This window comes from Callospermophilus lateralis, unplaced genomic scaffold (genome assembly GCF_048772815.1).
Source record: "Callospermophilus lateralis isolate mCalLat2 unplaced genomic scaffold, mCalLat2.hap1 Scaffold_962, whole genome shotgun sequence".
Classification (NCBI taxonomy): domain Eukaryota; kingdom Metazoa; phylum Chordata; class Mammalia; order Rodentia; family Sciuridae; genus Callospermophilus; species Callospermophilus lateralis.
This window is the reverse complement of record NW_027517798.1, coordinates 153,902-175,368: the sequence shown is the minus strand read 5'-3', so window position 1 is coordinate 175,368 and position 21,467 is coordinate 153,902. Positions and strand designations below refer to the sequence as shown.

At 41.8% G+C, this 21,467-nt stretch overlaps 1 pseudogene; it reads right to left on the bottom strand.

Annotated features, from left to right (window-relative positions):
- Positions 1–3,286: 3,286 nt before the first annotated feature.
- LOC143641348 (homeobox protein BarH-like 2) lies at positions 3,287–17,619 on the bottom strand (annotated as a pseudogene).
- Between the last annotated feature and the right edge of the window lie 3,848 nt (positions 17,620–21,467).

The window sequence follows — 21,467 nt, the reverse complement described above, 5'->3', positions numbered from 1 at the left end:
GGCAAAGGGAACCAATTGCAAGAGGCCTAGCCGTTCCCTCCAAAAAAATAGGACTATCATATGATCCAGCAATCCTACTACTGGTGTATCTCCAAAGGATATGAAATCAATGTGTCAAAAGAAACATTAGCACTTCCTGTTCACTGCAATATTATTCACAATAGCCAAGATATGAAATGAACCTAAGTGTCTATCAACTGATGAATGGATAAAGAAAATGTACTACATATACACAATGGAATACTATTTCAGTCATAAAAAAAGGAAGGCAATCCTGTCATTTGTGACAACATGGATGAACCTGGAAGACATTCATGTTAAGTGAAATGAGCTTCATTCACACAAGGACTCTAAAATAAGGTTAGAGAATAGAACTGTGGTTAACAGAGGCTAGGGATGAGGACTGATGTATCATTTCTGACAAGGAATAAAATGTGGGTTGGGTGAAGGATACAAACTTTCGTTTAGACAGGAAGAATAATTTCAAGATATGTATCGTATAACATGATGCCTAAAGTTAATAATTTATTATATACTTGAAAATTGCCCAAGTAGATGTTAGGTGTTCTCACCAAAAATAAATGGTTAAGTATGTGAGGTTATGCATATGTTAATTTGCTTGATGTAGCCATTCCACAATGTATACATATTTCAAAACATTATACACTACAAATAGATTCAATTTTCTTTTGTCAATTAAAAAAAGTATGTGTGGGTGTGTGGGATATAACTCAGTAGTAGAGCCCTTGCTTAGCATGTGCAAAGTCCTTGGGTTCAATCCCCAGCACTGCCGAGTGTGTGTGTGTGTGTGTGTGTGTGTGTGTGTGTGCGCATCTGTGTGATCCATCCTGGCCCCTTTTTGAGTCACAGGGCGAAGTCATGCAGAGCTGAGGCTGGAGGATAAGCTGGAGGATAAGAGCTTGTAAGTGGAGGTAACCTTGGGCTGGGCCTTACAAAACACAAGGAAAGATAATCCGAGGTCTTAAATTCACCAGTGAAATACCTTCAACCCCTAGGGCAAGAAACAAACTAAAGAGGATGAGCCAGGGAGTAAAAGCTGGAAGTCAGAAACACCAGGAACCAGGCACTCAGGAATGCCAGCATGGGTGTACGTACACAGAGATCCCTGCAGTGACAGTCACAGTCAAGACAATGCAGAAAACGACGCATGAGGGCCCAGGGCAAGAGGCCAAAAGCCAGCATAGGAAACCTCCATCCAAAAAAAAAAAAGTTGTCTGGGGTGGGGTGAGCAGGACAGAACAGCTCCTGAGGAGTTAGACTCACCTGGCACAGATCCATCCACCTTCTTACCTTGGCCACTGTGCACACTCTGGCTCATTGTCACACCACCTGTAGGAAGATCATAAAGCTGTACTGTGGGGTGGGCTGCAGGTGAAGCAGACAGCACTGTGCTGGCTTGGGACAAGCAACCTCATACAGGCAGCTAGGTGTGGTCTGTGTGAACTGGTTCTCAGAGGCCAAGTCCTTTGTCTATTCACAAGAGTTCAGAGAAAGACTGCTTTCTCTTTGTTGATTTCTATAGCAAAGAGGGCGAAGGCACTGCGTTGGCAATGTCAAAACTGCAGTCACTTTCTGATTGCTTGCGTTAACGGAGAGAAGCAGGCAGCCAGATGATTGAAAACATGCAGATCTTTCCCGTTTAACTTTGTAATGAATTATTTGATTGTTTCATCACAGGACTAGTAACAGGTTCTGCTTCCCAGTTCAAGCCCATGTTAAAGCTGGCCAGTATTCTCTAGGCCTGCAGCGTGGCAGACTGACTGTTATTAAGTGGCTGACCACCTATCTGCATTATACCCTGCAGGGCACCACAGAGAAAGGACTCTGAAGGTGACCCCTGGGGAATCAAGTGTCAGAGCAAAAAAGTGGAAGAATCAGACAAGAAGGAAGGTAAAGTCCTCCTCCGAGGACATCTGGTGGCTACCTTTTTCCTACACTTATTAAAAGTAAGACATCACTTTTATTTAACTAATTAATTAATTAATTTCGTTGGCGGTAAGGATGGAACCCAGGGCTTTCTTTGCACATGCTAAGCACACACTTCCACTAAGCTACATCCCAGTCTATCTGGGACATCACTTTTAAATTTAAAATCACAGAACACATATAGCCAAATTGTTTTAAAATCTTCTTTTGTCAAAAGTTGCAAAAAAAAAAAATCATCCAAATGGACACTTAATAAAGAATAAATGGAAGGACAAATAATAATCCAATAAAAGTGATTACCTACAGGGGATAGGACAAAAGTATGACATGTTTTTATGCTGTTTTGACTTTTGAAGGATGTAAATTTATTACCTCTTTAGGAAAGTAAAAATATTTAGAGTTGGAAACCAAAAAATGTAAAGTGGCTGACCGCGGAGATGCTCTGGTGGGGACAGCACAGCACTCTGCTCCTTCCTCGCTCCAGGGTTTGGCTCTGTTTCCATGTTCCTGCACCTGGGCCAGTGGCCTGGGCTAGTCTCATTTCATAGATGGGGAAAGAAAGCCCTGAGAGTCAGTGCTGTCTCTGGTCTCTCCTTCCACTGGACACGTTCAGGTAGGGTCACATACACTCCCCAGAAGAAACAAAACACTTGATCCTTTTGAAAGATTTATTTTTAGTTAAAAAATAAAAGTTATCTTAACATATCTGCATTTGCAGCTTCGGGGTGGGCAACTTATGGAAGCAAGAAAAACAAGGCTTATCAGTTTTTTGGGTCACCTGACCATTTTATAATGGGTACCAAGGCACACGTGTCTCCAAATAAACAAATGGGATTCAGAACATTTCTAATAACTCACAACTCTTTTACTCTGAACTTTTTTTTCTTTTGTCATTGTTGCCTGTGCTCATCACCCCACCCCCCACAAAACAAAACAAAACAAACAAGAAAAAAAAAAAAAACATTAAATTCTCTTTTAAAACTACAGAAATAAGTGCTGAGTCAGCAAGGATCCTGGGCAGGCTGCCCAAGTGCCTCCATCTCTCTTTGCTTTGATGACTGGCTGCCTGGGGGTGACAAGGAGGGAGCAGGGGCCGCCTTCCTCTGCACACTGGCATGGCGCTTGTGACCAAAACAGGCTTCTGGTACCCAGCCCCATTGCCATCACCCTAGCTAGGACAGGCAGCTCCAAAGCACTGTCTCCCTGAATCAAGGGCATCCGTGGCTACACAGCCTTCCATGAAGAGAAAGGACTAAGACCAGTCTTCCTCAGATGCTTGTGGTGGAGACAGCACTGAGAACCGTGGGAGGGAGGGAGAGAGGTGGATCTCTTCTCCCCAGTTGGTTAGAAGTTTTTCTTCTCCTAGTCTCCCTGCCTTCTCTCTCTTCCCTTCTTCCCAGTCTCCCCCTTCCCCCCAAAGAGTTTTATTTTAGCTTAATGGTGGGGGTTCAGAAGAGGCTACTGGTGACTCCTGGGGCTGGCCTGGTGGCTCTGCCACCTCCAAGGGGACATCGTGTGCTTCTGGTTCCTGTGCTTCACAGGGCTCCTCCTGTCCCTGAGTGGGGTCCAGCTGCTCCTGACTCTGGGCCTGGTTGTTCAGTTTCTCTTCAGCTTCAATCTCTTCTGACGTAGGGATAGAGTTCTTCTTGGGACGACCTTTCGGCTTTTGGGAGCTTCTTGTCCACCTTTCAGAACCTATGTGAGAGGAAAACAATGACTGAGTCTAAGAAATAACTCCTTCCCTCCACCCTTCTGCTCTCTAGGATGACTTTACACAGCATCCAAACCCTCTCTTAGGGCTGGCGATGTGGCTCAGTGGTACAGCACATGCCTATCACATGTGAGACCCTGGGTTCAATGCAAAGAGAGAGAGAGAGAGAAACTCTAAATTCTCCCTTCCCAGCAGCAAAGTTACAGGGTGTGGCACAATGTATTCTAAACCTCTCTCTTCTGGCCTACAAAAAGTGCTTCATTCAAGTTTGATGAATTTTTAGTCAATATCATATATTTTAGCATTTATAACATGATTATAAACTCATTAAAATCAACCTCAGTAAGGGAAAAAAATGAAAAATTAAATGTCAATATGGTAACTATCACACTAACAAATCAGAAGGATAATATTATTTGAGGCAAGCAGGAAAATATAAGTGTAAACAGTACAACCTTTTCAAGACAATGTAAGAATTCAAATCAAAGCCTTTAAATGTGCATCCCTTTTTTGACCCAAAGATTCCTTAGGATAAATTCTAAAAAGTCATCTAAGACTAAAACAAAGGTTGATCCACACAAATATTCATCATAACATGGGTTATAACAGCAAAAGTTGGGGTGTGTACTCATTCAGCCACATAATTGAGTAGGTAATGTAATATATCCTGAAGAGAGAATACTTGATAACCATTACAAATATTATACAGGAGAGTGTTTAATGGCATGGGAAATACTAAGAATGTGTTTTTGTGAACAACAGGTCATCAGATAAGCCTAGTTCAGTTTGGAGACAAGTCAACCATATACCACCTAGTTTGCAGTATTGAAGTCACGCATAATTTTTATCTTTTTTCTTTGTGTTCTTTCTGTGTCTTCTAAATTTTCAACAAGGATCATGTATGAGTATTTTTGTTATCATGAAAAGAAAGATGTTATAAAACAGAGTCTTGTATTGTTCAGAGAAGTAGTAGGACATAGCAGAAAGTCTTGTAGCTTTGAAGGTGGGAAAACTAGATGAAATTCTAACTCTGCCACTTATCAGCTTTGCCTTTGGAAAAGCCCTTTAAAGTCTCTGAGCTTCAGTTTTCCAAATACATAAAATGGAAACAACAATGCCTTATCTCACAAAGGAAAGATGAGAGTGACCAACACATACTGGATATGAGAGACCCAGAACTGTAATTGGGTGGTAGATTTCCTCTGAGCAGAGCATGCCTCTTCCTGGATGACTTCTTCTGGAATCCTGCCCTGTTCCCCTAAATAAGTCAACCTGTCTCCACCATGCACACTAGGAGTGCTTTTCATGAGATGCTGTCACTGTTGTGTTTACTTGCCTGCCCCTCACCACTAAGTCCCTGCTCATAGCAGGCATTCAAAGACTGTTACAAAATAAACCAACTTTTCTCAATAAACATTTCCATAGAATTGAAAAAGGATATAAAGCATGCAAAAGCACACTCTAAATGAGTTTTGATGCCATCAAATGACTTTCACACTTATTATCCCAATTGTGACGTGCCTAGGAATCCTATGAGGTAGGCAAGGATAATTTTTAAAATATTTATAATTTACTTTGAAATGTAACATTCCCTCCTCTGCTGGCTCCAAATTTCAGCTTGGTATAGTTCTGGGCAGCTACAAAAAGGGGCTTTGGGAGGACTTGGATTCAAGAGAAAATTAGGGATGAGAGATATTTTTGCTACTTATGTATAGTGTTAGTCATAATACCTGTGATAAAATACCTGAGATAAACCAACTTATAAAGAGGAAAGGTTATTTTGGCCCATAGTTTTGGAGGTTTCAGTCCATGGTCATTTGGCTCATTGCTTTTGGGCCTGTGGTAGCACAGTACATCATGGCAGGAATGTGTGGTGAAGGAAGTCATTCACCTTGTGGTGGTCAGAAGCAAAGAGGGAGAAACAGGAAGGATCTGGGGACCCAATGTCCCCTTCAAGGGCATGCCCTGATGATCTCATTTCCTTCCATTAAGCCCCACCTCCTAAAAGTTTCACCACTTCCCAACCGAACCAAGCTGATCAGCAAGTCTTTCAGGGACATTCCAGATTCAAATTATAGCACATGCCCCACTTAATGTTATCTTCTCCATTTGCATAGAAGCTCCTTGAAGGCCAATCCTGTGTCTTTCTTGTGAACACCTAACTTCCAAGAACTTTCTAGGCAGTCACTAAATTATTATTAACTATGTCTCTTTCTTTCAAGAGCAGCAGAAGACCTTCAGGTGCTAAACTTTTAACAATGATATAGTAATTCATCAAACCATAAGCTCTTTTTGTGATATAATTCACATGTCATACATTTCATCTTTTTAAAGTGCACAAGTCAATGACTTTTAAGGTAGTCAGAATTGGGCAACAGTCAGTGTATGCAATTTCAGAATATTTTTAACATCCTGATGTCTCCCAAACTCCTTGCCCTCAGCCCTAGGCAACCACCAATCTGCCTTTTCTCTTTATAGAAACGGCTGTTCTGAACATTTCACACAAATGGAATAGTAATCAAAGACTTCTGTCATTGGCTTCATTCACTTGGCATCGTGTTCTCAAGGTTGATCCATGTTGCAGCATATGCAGGAAAATAATACCTCATTTTATGTATATACCACATTTTGTTTATTCACTCACCAGTTGATGGACATTTGGGTTACTTCTACCTTTTGGCTAGTGTAAACAAAGCTGCTATAAACGTGGGTGTGCAATTATATGTTTAAGTCCATGCTTTCACTTTTTAATTATTATTATTATTTTATTTAATTTTTATTCTGATTTGTTATATATGACAGCAGAATGCATTACAATTCATGTTACAATTCATTACAATTCATATAGAGCACAATTTTTCATATCTCTGGTTGCATACAAAATATATTCACACCATTCGTGTCTTCATACATATACTTAGCGTAATGATGTCCACCTCATTCCATCATCTTTCCTCCCCCCATATCCGCTTCCCTTCCCACCCCTCTGCCCTATCTAGAGTTCATCTATTCCTCTCACGCTTCCCCTTCCAACCCCACTATGAGTCAGTTACCTTATATCAGAGAAAACATTTGACATTTGGTTTTGGGAGATTGGCTAACTTCACTTAGCACTATATTCTCCAACTCCGTCCATTTACCTGTAAATGCCATGATTTTATTCTCTTTTATTGCTAAATAATATTCCATTGTGTATATATACCACATTTTCTTTATCCATTCATCTATTGAAGGGCATCTAGGTTGGTTCCACAATTTAGCTATTATGATTTGTGCTGTTACAAACATTGATATGGCCGTGTCCCTATAGTATGCTATTTTTGAGTCCTTTGGGTATAGACCAAAGAATGGGATAGCTGGGTCAAATGGTGGCTCCATTCCCAGTTTTCCAAGAATTCTCCATACTGCTTTCCATATTGGCTGCACCAATTTGCAGTCCCACCAGCAGTGTATACCTTTTCCCCCATATCCTCACCAACACTTATTGTTGTGTGTATTCTTAATAGCTGTCATTCTGACTGGAGTGAGATGAAATCTTAAGAGTAGTTTTGATTTGCATTTCTCTAATTGCTAGAGATGTTGAACATTTTTTCATATATTTGTTGATTGATTGTATATCTTCTTCTGAGAAGCGTCTGTTCAGTTCCTTGGCCCATTTATTGAATGGGTTATTCATTTTTTTTTGGTGTTTAGCTTTTTGAGCTCTTTATATACCCTAGAGATTAGTGCTTTATCTGATGTGTGAGTGGCAAAAGTTTGCTCCCAAGATGTAGGCTCTCTATTCACCTCACTGATTGTTTCTTTTGCTGAGAAGAAGATTTTTAGTTTGAATCCATCCCATTTATTAATTCTTGATTTTAATTCTTGTGCTATAGGAGTCTTTCAGACCCAGTGGAGCTGCTTTCAACATATAAATTCTACCTTGGCACATTTAGGTGCTTTCAAAAGCCTGGGCTCATGCTGAAATCAAAATCAGATACTGACTTACTTGAATCTGCTTGAATCAAATGTATGAAATATGATATGTCAAGAGCTTTGTAATGTTTTGAACAACTAATAATAATAAATAAATAAATACATAATATATTAAAAAAAAGAACAAAACAAAAAAAAAATAAAAGGAATACAAGGACCTCTTCTCCCCAGAGGTGGTTTCTGTCACTATCTATGCCTAGTGTAAACAATGCTGCTATAAACATGGGTGTGCAAATATCTGTTTAAGTCCATACATTCACTTCTTTGGGGTATATTTCCAGAAATGGAATTGTTGAATCACATGGTAAATCTATGATTAACATTTTTAGGACTATTTTTCCAAAGCAGCTGCACCATTTTACATTCCAACTAACAACATGTGAGGATTCCAATTCTCCACATCCTCACCAACACTTGCTATTATGCCTTCTTGATTACAGCCATCCCAGTGGGTACAAAGTGGTATCTCATTGTGGTTTTGATCTGCACTTTCTTCCCTGATGACTAATGAAGTACAGCATCTTTTCATGCACTTACCGGTAGGTTGTATATCTTCTTTGAAGAAAGGTCTATTCAAATCCTTTACTATTCCTTCTAAATTTGGATGTCATTTTATTATTGGGTTGTAAGTGTTCTTCAAATTTTCTGGACACATGTCCTTTACCAGATATAAGATGTGCAAATATTTGCTCCCATTTGGTGGGTCGTCTTTTCACTTTTTTGATAATATCCCTCACATCACAAAGGTTTTTAATCTTGGTGAAAGCCAATTTAATATTTCTTTTGTTACTTGTGCTTTTGGTGTCATATCTAAGAAGATTTTGTCTAATGCCAGTTCACAAATATTTACTCTTATGGGTTTTTTTTCTAGTATTTGTATAGTTTCAGCTCTTATAATAGATCTCTGACTCACTTTGAGTTAATTTGTGTGTGTGGCTGTGAGGACAGCCAAAGGTTCTCAATAAACATCTCCTATTAGCTGTGAATCTTTTCCATCTATCTGAATCCACCCAAAAAGCTAACACAGAGTTGTGAAGGGAACTTTAACAAGGCATAGATGCTGACAGAAACCACCTCTGGGGAGAAGAGGTCCCCCTTTTCCTTTTCAGGTAAGTCAGTATCTGATTTTGATTTCAGCATGAGCCCAGGCTTTTGAAAGCACCTAAATGTGCCAAGGTGGAATTTACATGTTGAAAGCAGCTCCACTGGGTATGAAAGAGGTTATACAAAAGTAAGTTGCCCCATGGAGTAATCAAGTTAGAGAAGGGCAGGTCTAAGGAAGCCACCTAATTGGCAAAAGAAAGTCCAGCCCAGCAATTAGAGAACACCACCCACACAGCTTGGATCGACCCCACCTGGCTATTTTCCTACAGCAGAGGGAAAAAAAAATCAAAACAATCAGACCATTTTCTAAATGGAATAAAACATTCCAGTGCAAGCAATAATTAGGAGATAACTACCCTCCTGGCTGCTTTCCGCATCGACCTCTGGCCCCCTGCCTTCCAGCACACCTGAGACATGCAATTATCTCACAACCGCCCTGCACCAGGAGCTGCACATATGTATGCACCCTGTGGCCCTCCTCTCAAGAGCCCTCCTCCCCAGTTATTCCTCTAGGCGATTTGTCCCCTTAGTTCAGAGAGGCTAGACAACTCCTAACACAAGAGGCCACACGCTTCCCTCTGCCTCTAGGAGCAACACCTAACACACCACCTACTTTTATTAACGATGCCTGCTGACAGCTCTCCTTCGAACTCTAAAACTAGGCATTCAAATGGTCTGTTGCTGAGGATGTCAAGATGGGACCTCCTGCCTCCTTCTGCAGGTGTTTAGGTCTGGGCCAGGCAGTTTGACTAGGCAGCACAGAATGTCAGTGCTGGGAGGAAACTTTTTCCTCTCTCCCTTTTCAGACAGGAAACATCTGACAGAAAGGGGTTGTCAAGGTCAAAGAGTGAGCCCAGGGAAGAGCTGGGATTTGAACACAAAAACTCTGACCATTTGAATCCAATACCCTTATCAGTACTTCATTCTGAGTAATGTGCAAAGACACGTAGAAGGTTCACTGTTTAGTCTGTGTCTAATGTTTATCTACAATTACCCAAGCTCCCCTCAGACTCCAGGCAGCAGTAGACTGCTGAATTGAGGCACTTTTTGCTTCTTTTTCTCCCTCTCTTTCTGTAGCTTTATAGAAAAGTGACAGCCATAAAACTGATAACAATTTCCATAAAGCTGAGAAACAAGTTTGGATTCTCCAGCATGAACCTCCTCCCATACCATTACTGCTCACATTAGTTGACTGTCCCAGCCTGAAGATGGCATGTTCCATTACACCCCAAGCAGGGCACAAATACCAAGGCTCTGACAGACTAAAATCCAGGACTACTCTAAACCAAAAGAAAAAGCACAAGGTCTCAGGAACCTGTAAGATCTACTTTCAATTTATCTATGTTGGCCTTCAAAAATCTGGATTCTCAGCTGGGTGCAGTGGTGCACACCTATATCCCCAGCGGCTCGGGAGATTGAGGAAGGAGGATCATGAATTCAAAGCCAGCCTCAACAAAAGTGAGGTGCTAAGCAACTCGGTGAGACCCTGTCTTTAAATAAAATACAAAACAGGCCTGGGGATATGGCTTAGTGATCAAAAGGCCCCTGAGTTCAATCCCCAGTACCCGCCCCCAGGAAAAAAAATATTAAAAATCTGGATTCTGTAGAGATATGCAATTTGTAGACAGATAAATAACAACAATAATGACAATAATAGCTGCATCCTGTGTTGCAAGCATCTAAATGTTTTAAAGAAATTAGCTCAGTTACTACTACAGCTCTGTGAGGTGTATGTGAGGGATTTTATTAATGAGGCGCACTGAGGTTAAGTAACCTATCCAAGATTATATAGATAGCAACCAGTAACAATGTCATGGAATTATTTGCTCTCTGGAGACTTTTAATGCAAAAGATAATGATGGTGCTTAGTGTGTGGCCTACCCAAATTCTGTGAGTGGGATAGGAAGACCTATCCATTTGGATCCTCTTGAAGAAGAGAATTGTATTTTAAAGCTGAAAAAAAGACCACTAAATAATGAGACGCTTTCAGCCTATTGAGAAACACCGTGGATCCTAATGGAACTAATGCCAGCAGAAATGGAATAGAGGGTGAGTGTCCCATCTAATGTGCAAGATTAAATTTACCCAACCCGCTATAGGTTACAAATGCTGACCAGTCAAAACTAGTGCAAGATGCTATCTTGGTTTTGGCAGCGTTGTCCTTGGCAGCTGTGTGAATAAGTCTGAGAATCAAGTGCTAATCTTTTTCCAGTTCCAATTAGGTTACTAGCCTTGAGACATCTTTATTACCCAATTATCTTTCTCTTTTCCTCTCAGTACCTGAAGAGATAGCCTTGAAAGAGGTTTACCAGCAAAATATATGAAGCAATTGGATCTCAACAATGCTGTGCTGTTCTGAGGGAGGTAGAATTTAGACTTCCAACTGAACGCAGTCCTTCACATACGGCCCACATTTTGAAGTTCTTAAGAGTCCCCAAGAACTTCTGCCCCTTTTTTCTGCCTGTGATTCCCTTTTCCACCTTCACTGAGTCTCAGTTTAGATGCTGCCTCTTCTGTGAAACACTTCTTTTGAAAGACCCCAACTTAAGAAGTTCAGGCTGACAGTGCAATAACAAAACCACAAGATGTTCTACTCAGAAAACAGGATAATTAGGAAAGTACCGAAAAGTCAGTCCGAGGGCCCGATCAGGTAAACAGGAACAGATAAGGAGAGCCAGAGCAGATAAGCAGAAATAGAAGAGAGAACCAGGCACGTACATGTGGTTTTTCCGGGAACTTAAACAAAAAACAACCTTGACCCCCGTGAGTGACCTATAGATTTATGGGTTTGTTTTGAAGTACACTTTGGAAAAACACAAGTTTACCCCCTAGGTGACCTATATGCTGGATTCAGAGGAACCAATAGAAAAGCTGTTGCTGTGCTAAGCTGTAAGCGACCCCCTGTCCCCTATAAAAGCTTTATGCCTCACAGCCCAGTGTGCCAGTTCACCAAAGCTACAGCTGAGGTTGTGCTGAGCACCCGCAGGCGCCTGTGTTAGAATAAATACGGCCTCTTGCTTTTTGCATCCAGTGTCTCGTGTGTCTCATTCCAGCCTGGGAATCTGAGGGTCTTTACTTTCTCTGTTCTGACTCTGAACCCTCTCTTAAGTGTTCTTGCTGTTGCCCTGATCTGTCTGGATAATTTAAATTTCAGGTCTGTTATCCCCCACTTGACTGAGTACCTTTTTAATTCTATTTTTTAATTGGACAGATTCATAGCTTGTCTTTGCATTTCCACTGCCCGATGAAATGAAGTGATCAATAAATTAGCCCCAATGTGAACTGAAAGCTCTTGTTTCCTAAAGGAACCTGAATTTGGTGGGTCCTGATTTTAACCCTCTCTGAGGTTAAATCTGCTGAGGTCCTTCCATCTTGACCTAGAAGGCAGAGATAACCATCAACCAGCAGCCCTCAACTGTGCCCCAGCAAAGTGGCTGGGGAAAAACAAGTGACATCAGAGGCTCAGGCTGCCATCTTGCGCGTTCTGGGTGGTACTGGCAGAGTGGGCTGGCTGTCAATTCGTTAAGCATCTGACTCATGAGAAGATTGCTGATAACCAATTTGAACAATGCCTCTGCTACTCAGGAGACATTGATTTCGATGACGATGATGATGATTGACGAGGAAGGAGGTGGGTGGTGGAACTCACAGGGAAAACACTGAAAGGACTTGCCCGAAATCAATCAGGGAGGGGCAAGCATGGGAATACGGTTGGCCTTTCTCACTCCCAAATCTGGTTCTTCCAGAGAATAATCCCCCAAAAGGTTTCCACCATAAGTTATATGTGTGTAGCCTTGTACAGTTTTTGGAATGACTAACTGAATCTCACTTGTCCTTCAATTTCAGCTTCTCTGAAATTCACTATCTCTCCTCTGAACTCATGAGCTTACAAGCAGCACTAAACTCAAATGTACACCCTTACTGCTTCCCAGACCTTCTTTCTCCAACTAGACCATGAATTCCAAGACAGCTGGGGTTATATTTTATTTCATTACCTCTTATAGTGCTCAGAACAAAACTTGGTTCATAAGAGACATCAAATATATACTTGATGTTTCATAAGATATATAATAGTTTATACATGCAACTGGCTTCTGCCGTATTTCCTGCGTAATTCATGAGTCAAGTCACCTCCATTGAAAAACCCTTGCATCTCAAGGTCAGGTTCTCCCAGAAGGAATTATGTGATCTGCTCACAGATTCCTTTCTAGGAATATAGTTGCTGCTTGCTGGCTTTTCCCCTGATTTTCCCCATTCATGTTTATTTGCATTTTATTCACTATTTGCATTTTATAATACTTATTTTATTCCCCTTCGTTGCTAGCAGACAAAACCAAGAAATAGCAGAACTAAAGGTTTAAGAAAAATATTAATAGACAAAACCATAAATTTGAGAAAAATACCTTCCACTGATTTTTTTTTCTGAAAAGTGAAGAGAGAGACATCTATCTCAGTTATTTGATTATTGTGAAAAACATCATGTCCCAGCCTTTAAAACACCAGGATATGTGGCTTCTGACCAGAGAGATTAGCAAATTAGCATTTCATAAGGAAGGCATAGTAATGCCTGGTCCATCCAGGAAGAAAAAAGCATTAAAATTCAGTGAGATTGTGAGTGAGGTCCTTGTCAGATGACATGGGTACCCAGTATCTAAGGATAGAACAGGGCTTCTTCCTTCATCCCACTCCTCCTTTCTTCTCTGGGCCTTGTTCCTTGTGATTTATAGAACTGGGAAAGGAAACATTCAACTACTTTTGAAATTTTGGCTTTAACATGGCTTTTTAAAAAAGACAGGAGAGGGGGATGGGAGGATAATAAAAATGAAATAAAGTTCCATAAAATATAGAGTCATTTAGTCTCAGTATATTTAAAAATCAAAGATGAAAATACTTATTTGCAAGACACTACAGCCATATTATGTAAGCTGTGATCATTAGACCATATGCTTCCTGATAAGCTGGGTGCCTGTTAACACGCCCATTCCCAGCCTTGTCATAGGCCTCTGGAATCAGAATCCTGAGAGAGGGCCTAGAGCCCTGCATTTTCACCTGCTACCCAATTGACTCTGACACCCACCAAGTTTGAGGATCCCTGCTTTAGAAGACAACAGTAGCAGAACAGATGTGCTTTCTCTGTCACTATAACCAGAGGGTACTGATTTCTATTCTTAGCTCTTGGTTGGGGAGGAAGGAAGTTATTTGAAGAGGCTAGCAGGTGGGGTTCAAACTAGCAGCTGAGAAGCTTGTGGCCTTCTTTGATTTCTAAGGAAACTGTGAAAAAGAATATCCCCCTTGTTAGGAAATCCAAGTCAAGTTCAAGCAGCCTTCCTCCTAGCCAGCATCTTAGAAGCCCTTCCCATCTCACAGCCCAAACCTTCCTACCTCATGTTAAGAATTCTTCCCACCAAGATGAGCACCTGGTTAGAACCACTCTCTCCTCTCTTACCATTTTCTTCCATTTCATCCTGCGGTTCTGATACCAAGTCTTCACCTGCAGCTGAGTGAGTCCCAGAGACTGGGCTAAGTCCAACCTAGAAGGCACAAGATACAAAGGAAGGATGAGGAAAATGGGAGAGAGCAAGACAGAAAGACAAGGGTCCTGCTAGCTCCAGGAACTTGCTAACAAAACTCATACCTGCCCCATTAAACCAATTCTTCCTTAAAGAGTTTTCCTTTCCTTCCAAGAATCCTATGGAGGAAACTATGGGAAACAGAGAAACAGGTGGCCACACCTAAGGACACCGGGGGCAGGACCCATGCCAGAAACATCCTGTCTTCCATGGACTTGAAAACATTGTCTTATTCTTTGTTTACAAGGTCCTTTTCCTAATCCAATGGTCTTTACTCTGATCCTCTACAAAATGTGAACTCTTACCCAAAATCCAAAACTGAAATGAAAGGTAAAGCATAGGTCTATGGCAATGCCATTCCTGATCCAGTTCAAGTTATAGCTCCCCTGACCTGTGTCCTCTGCCCCCTCCCACAGACCAACAATCACCACAGTGGCCCCGTGTTCCCGACTGTCCTGTAATCACTTCACAGGTTATTTCTCTCTCTAACTCAACAGCAACTCCTCCACTTTGTTTTTATCCACAAAAGTACATCTCACATTGCTAAATCCAGAACCAGTGCTCAAAAATACAGTGGCAGCTCTAAGCTGTTATAATGATTACATTGTTTAAAAAAAAATTAAACATTATGAAATTCCAAATGAAATGTTAATTCCTTAGCCCCTTCTGTTTTCCACACTACTGCTCATCATGATCCTGCATTTCTCTGTGCCCTTCTGAAAAGCCCTAAAAGTCAAATCTGTTCCCAGAGAGTGTGCAGTTAGGGAAATTTGCAATAACACAGTGACCTAAGCACACACCAAGCCCCTGCTGTGTGCTATCATATGATTTTCTTTCATCACACTGTGCTGTTGGTATAATTATTCCCATTTTATAGATGACAGATTCAAGGCCTGAAGAAATATTAAAATCTCTTACAACTATGACCAAAAGCTGCATGCCACCTGAGTTTTACAAAGGCTTAATTGAACAGTCATGTTCATTTGTGTCTGTACTGTCCATGCCTACCTCTGTGCCACAACATCAGAGTTGAGTAGTACTCATATGACCCATAAAGCCTGAATATTTACTACCTTGTGCTGTACAGAAAAACTTTTCTGACCCCTGGTAAATGATCCTGGTGTTATAGGTAGAGAAAGGATTCAAATCCACTTATGTCTGACTTATGCTACCTCTTGGACAAGGGCTTGTTCCCACTCCTAATAATTTTGTACAAGTTGGATCTGTCAAAGGGAAGTGCAGGGAAGCTATACCCTAGGGAGGAACAATCAACCCCAGGGGAGAAAATGGAATGAGAAGGGAAAGTTTGTAGCTAGGCTCCCAGCCTCAGTATTGCTCAGTATTGGATAAAAGTAGAGGTCTACCTGAGCACCAACAGGAAGGACCACCTCCCGAGTCAACATCAGCCACCTTCCTGCAGCTCCAAGCCTGCTCTGTGTAAAGCAGCTCAGGCAGTGACCACTATTTTTTTTTTAACCACTACTTTTTGAAGGTCCCCAGGTTCCTAAAAATTCACTTGTGGATTTAAGGCCCACTGTTTCCCACAAGCCTGAGCCACGGGGATCCTCAGATGCAAGTTCTCAGTTGCAACCTTCTCTACCTGATCAGATCTAACCATCAGCAGCACCCTTGGGTACTGGCCATGAAGGTTCAGGATGGTAACTCAGGTGCTAGCTACCTAGCCCCCCTGTTCTGCCCAGAGTGCACAAATTAAGTCTCTTATAATAAGAATGGAGCCTGCCTTCAAGGGACTTCAGAGCTTGTCTTAAATCTTTATTCACATGTAGCCAGTCATTCCTGTAGAGGGACTACCAGCAGCCAATAGTTTTATTGGAAGTAATTAACAGACGGAAGCCAATAAATTCCCAGCACCAACAAAATTTAGCTCTTCTAGTTAAGAAGCACTGCATCCCAAGCAGTCATTCATTAAGAACCAAGAATCCAGGAGGGCCATCCCACAGACTTCAGGTCTCCAGGGCCTTTCAGGGCTCTGTCTGCCTTCCCCAGTGTGGGTCACCTGAGGCCATCAGGTGCATTAGTCAATGGAAGATTCACAGCACTGCCACTGCATTAGCAAATGGTGTTAGCTCACTTGGGAAAAATGCATCCTTGACTCACTCCTGGCTACAGAAACACACTTCACTGTCATCAGCTTTCTCTCATTACCTGCCACCGTTTCAAATTCTCACTTCCCTGCATATTCGCTTAAATGAAGTCACCTAGGAAACTAGAGAAACAAACACAGAGGAGGAGGGCAGGAGCTGTGGGAGGAGGGAGCGCTCATGGCCCTGGTCACATAGGGAGGTAAGGAACATCAGAGAGGGCGGGTTCAGGCCAGTCAGATGGTGTCCTCCTCCCCAGGCAAGTGAATCAATCTTGTGTAGGTCACCTAAGAGATGCCTGGGCAGGTATCAGGAAGTCCCAAGAGGTTTATTAAAACTAACATTTCTGTAAAAACATTCTCTGGCTTCTGAAAAATAAGCCTAAAATTTTACACATGTATGCTGAATCTCCTAACTAATGATGCCCACGTATTCTGGCTGCACAAGTCCATGAGGCTCCCTGTTACCTGCTGAGAGGATCAAAACAGTCACTTAATATTGGGGAACCCCAGTTAGTAATCACCAATTCACAGTCCTGTCTCCACTGTCCACCCAAAATGTGCACATCCCAAACAGAGCTCCATCTTTTCCATCAAACCCAACCTGTCCACAGCCTTCCAACTTGAGTGAACAGCATCCCCATTTACTGATAATACTTGCAGAGAGTCCCCTCCTTGCATCCTCACCTGTCTGGGGTGGACAAGTACTTCTGTTTCTGGAATTTCTTTTCCAGGTCCATGAGCTGCAGCTCAGTGAAGATGGTTCGACTGCGTCGGGGCTTCTTCTGCCGGGGCCTGGGCTGCTCTGTCTCCGACTCACTGCTGGCTATAGCCTCACCACCAGGGCCCTCAGCAGAGGCAACCTTTGTGGCTGGGTGGTGGGCTAACACAGGGGTGATTCCCGGGGTGGTGGGGACCAGGTGTGAGATGACCGTGGGCTGTCGGGTGATCACCGAGAGGAGAGGATATGCCCGAAGGGAGGGGGAGCCTGAAAGACAAACAGGGAGGAAGGTCACTGCCAGGAACAGGAAGCCGAAAGAGGTTGGGAACCCAAAAAGGACCACTTGCTGAGACCTGTCTGATGGTAAGGTCTCCTGCCCATGTGTAGATGTAATGAGGAAGGGGTGCAGACAAAGCAACTCGAGACCTACAGCTGCAGGGTGGGCAGGCATCAGGGAGATGTGCTCAACTTGGTGTATGAAAACATCCATTTCCCTCTCAGCCAAGAAGAGGTTCCTGCAAGTGCTCTGGTTTAAAGTAAACCCATTCCCGACCTCTTAAATTCTGGTTTCATGGATACAGGTCAATAGCAACAGCAGATGAAAAGAAGTAGTCAGAAAAAGCTAGAAATGCACACTTTTGAATTCCAAAGTAGATGTAGTCCTAGAAAGGTTAAGTGACTTGCTAAAGATAAAACAACTAGGAAAAATCAGATTGAAAGAGACAGACTAAGTTCTGTTTTTTGATCCTGTCCTGCTAGCACTGCATCATGAATCACTTGGATACAACCTTTAAAGGAAGGGGACAAAGAGATTTTAATTCATATAAAAACTTAGCTTAACTATGACTAGCTGCCTACAGCACTGTGTTTAAGAGGGTCCTCAGGCAGGGTCAGAGCTTAGCTGAGGAAAGAATGGTGAGCCTGATTAACAATGTCTGCCATAAACATACAGGGGGACAGTGGTATGGTGCCACTCCTGCTTAAGGAATTTCAAAGCAAGAGTATTTTTCCTTCCAACAATAAATCTTTAAAGTTCATAGAAGACCTCTTTCTTTTCATTATTTAACAGCATCAAGTTTTAAATGTCTTGATCATGATTTATGTACCATTTTGTCCCTTTGGTCCTCAGTTTTGTCATATGAATAGTGAATAAGAAAAGCTACTTCCAAGGAAGACTTCAAACCCTAATACACTCATGCCAAAAAAGTATGCATCTTCCCATTGTTCGAGAGTTGATTAAGATAAAAAGACACAGGGCTGCCCTAGCAACGGACTTCAAGGACAAGATCACAAGAGCCAACCAACATCCATATTGGTTTGGGCTGAAACTGACTAACATCATAGAAGCCTCCGGGAGCTACTTGTGAACCAGAGGTTCTTTCTGGCTTGGCATTGCTCTTCTAATTCATTCCCATATCTCTGTTCTGGATGCCAGTCTTACTTATTAAACAGATAAAACTTTTTCTTGTTCTTTGAGTATCCTTCTAGCAAGCCCAGAAGAAACCACAAAGTTGTTAAATAGCGATAAATCACCAAATGCTACAACTTCCATTAACTCTCCAGCCAACTCTGAAACTTGAGGTTTTGTGTTATGGATTCTTTTGTTAAAAAATCATCTGGGGAATACTACTTTATAGCAAGAAAACTAGGATATGGGGCTTGTGGTTTTAGATCTCTCAGCCTACAATGTGAGTTGACATCAAGTGAAAAAAAAAATTCTCTGAAAGCCTCTTACACAGGCAGAAGGTATTTCTCATCTCAAATCACGTTACTCCTTTAAGTTTGCCATTTCTTTCAGAATGGATTTTATCAGACCAGCTTATAATCTAGAAACTCAGGAGTTTACCAGGCTAGGAAATGGCTAACTGCTATAAGAAAGGCTTTTTATCACCTTTCTCTTTTGTAATCTTTTTTGGCCTATCATGGAATACTATTTTGAAAGTGTGGTAATATCTAGTGTTAGCAAGGATGTAGGGAAATAGACACTCATATATTGTTGGTAAGAGTGTAAAATAGTGTAATCTTTTTTAAGAGGAGAAACTAAGCAGCATCCCATCTACACATCCATCTGCCCATCCATCCACCCATTCATTCATCTACCCATCCACCCACCTATCCACCCATCCACCCATCCATCCACCCATACATCTAGCTTGCCAGCCATCTACCTACTCATCCACCTATCTATCCATCCATCCATCTTCCCACCTATCCACTCACCTATCCACCACCCATCTGCCCAGCCAGCTAGCCAGCCTGGCAACCATCCATTTACCACCCACCCACCCATCCATCCATCCACCCGGCCCACCAACCATCCACTTACCATCCACCAGTCCATCCATCTACCCATTCATCCACCTATCTTTCCATCCATCTACCCATTCATCCACCTATCTTTCCATCCATCCACCCAGCCAGACAGACAGACTGCCAGTCATCCACTAATCCAGCCAGATATTAACAGGCAATTCCATAACTTTGAGTTCTACTTGCCTATGTGTACAAAGACGTATAGACAAGCATATTCACTGCATCCTGGTTTATAATAGTGAAAAAGAGGACATGACTCACATATCTGTTAACAGGAAAATGATGAAAAACAATGTGGTATATTTATGGAATGGACCAAAATGTAGCCATTAAAAAGAAATATCTATATAAAGTAATATAAGTAGATAAGTACGTATATAAACTAATATAAGAATCTATCTAAAATATATCATTAAGATAGAAAAAAGTATGATGTAAGTCAATTTGCATTATCCTAAAAAGAACGTGTGTGTCTGCATTTATAAACGCATTTTTTAAAGCTCAGAAAACCAGTTACCAATCTATTAACAGTGATAACCTCTAAGACAGTGGTGGAAGTAAAATAGATGAAAAGGAGTCTACATATAATGATCTCATCCTGTGTTCAATCCCGCCAGAAATATTTACTGAGCATCTTCTATGGGCTATACTCTGCTCTGGAAGCTGAGGATAAAGTAATGAATAGGGTAAAGTTCCACCTATAGGGAGCTTACAGTTAAATAGAGATGACAGACAACAAACGAATAAAAAATAATATAATGCCAGAGAGTGATAAATTCTATGAAGAAAAAGTGAAGTGAAATGTGAAGATGGGCAAATAGGGGGGAAGGCAGGTACTTGAGAGAGAGGTGCCGGAAGACCTCTGTGAATAGGTGGTCTTTCAGCAGGTCTGTGCCTCTCTGCACAACAGAGCCTTGAGAAGACACAGGGATGAGTTCCCCAGGAGAGGACCACCATACGCCAAGCCCTCCAGGGGGAACAAGCCTGGCTCCAAAAAATGGCCAAAAAGCAGAAATAAGAAAGGGCAGAAGTTTCAGGATAGAAATTCTGGAGCAATCTTCTAAAGTTAGCTCATGAGGGTCAGCGCAAACAACTGATTCGGGAAAAAAAAAAAAAAATCACTGGCGAGAGTTGAACCAGGGAAGGACATGATCTGATTTATGTCTGTAACAAGCCTTGTTGCTGCTACTGTGTGGCTGGGACTTCAGGAAAAGAGTGAAGGGCAAGAAACCAGCAAGGAGGCCAGGCCATATTCCAGGCTAGAGAGGCAGCAACAGTGGCAGTGAGAGGCAGTCAGATTCAGGGTATATTTTACAGTTTGAGTGAGGAGAATTTATAGAAGGACTGAATGTTGTTGGAGGCAGGGTGCAGAAATTGGGCAATGGCTAAGATTTTGGCCTTATTGCTGGAGAAATGGAAATGTACCTTAGTAAGATAAGAAAGGTTGGACAAAGAGCAAGATTGAGTAGGAAAACCAAGATTTTTGTGCCAGACAACTTGTTATTATACATCCTGGATGTGTGGAGGAGGCAGCTGGATAAACCAGTCTGGAGTTTGGGGATAGAGAGGGGTTGGACACAGCTTTGACTCTTGGAGTGTATGTGGCATTTTGAGCCATGGGATTGCGTGAGATCACCTAGGGAGTGAGTGGAAGAAAGAATAAGTGATCCAAGGATCGAGACCTGGGGCACACCCACATCTGAGGTCATAAGGAGGAAGAAGAGCCAGACTTCCTGCCTGAGAAAGAGAGAACAGAGAAGTAGGAGTAAAGCCATCATACCCCCATTCCCCAATAACCAATGATACTTGGGTATTATTTACATTTTGTAACATCTATGTTATTTTTTTAACTTGAAAAAAAAAAGGAAAGGGGCCGGGGGAACAGCTCAGTGGCAGAGCACTTGCCTCACATGCACAAAGCCCTGGATTCATCCCCAGCACCACACACACACACACACACACACACACAAAAAAAAAAAAGAAAAGATTAAATGAGCTTTAAGATTTTGAGTTTCATTTTCTTTC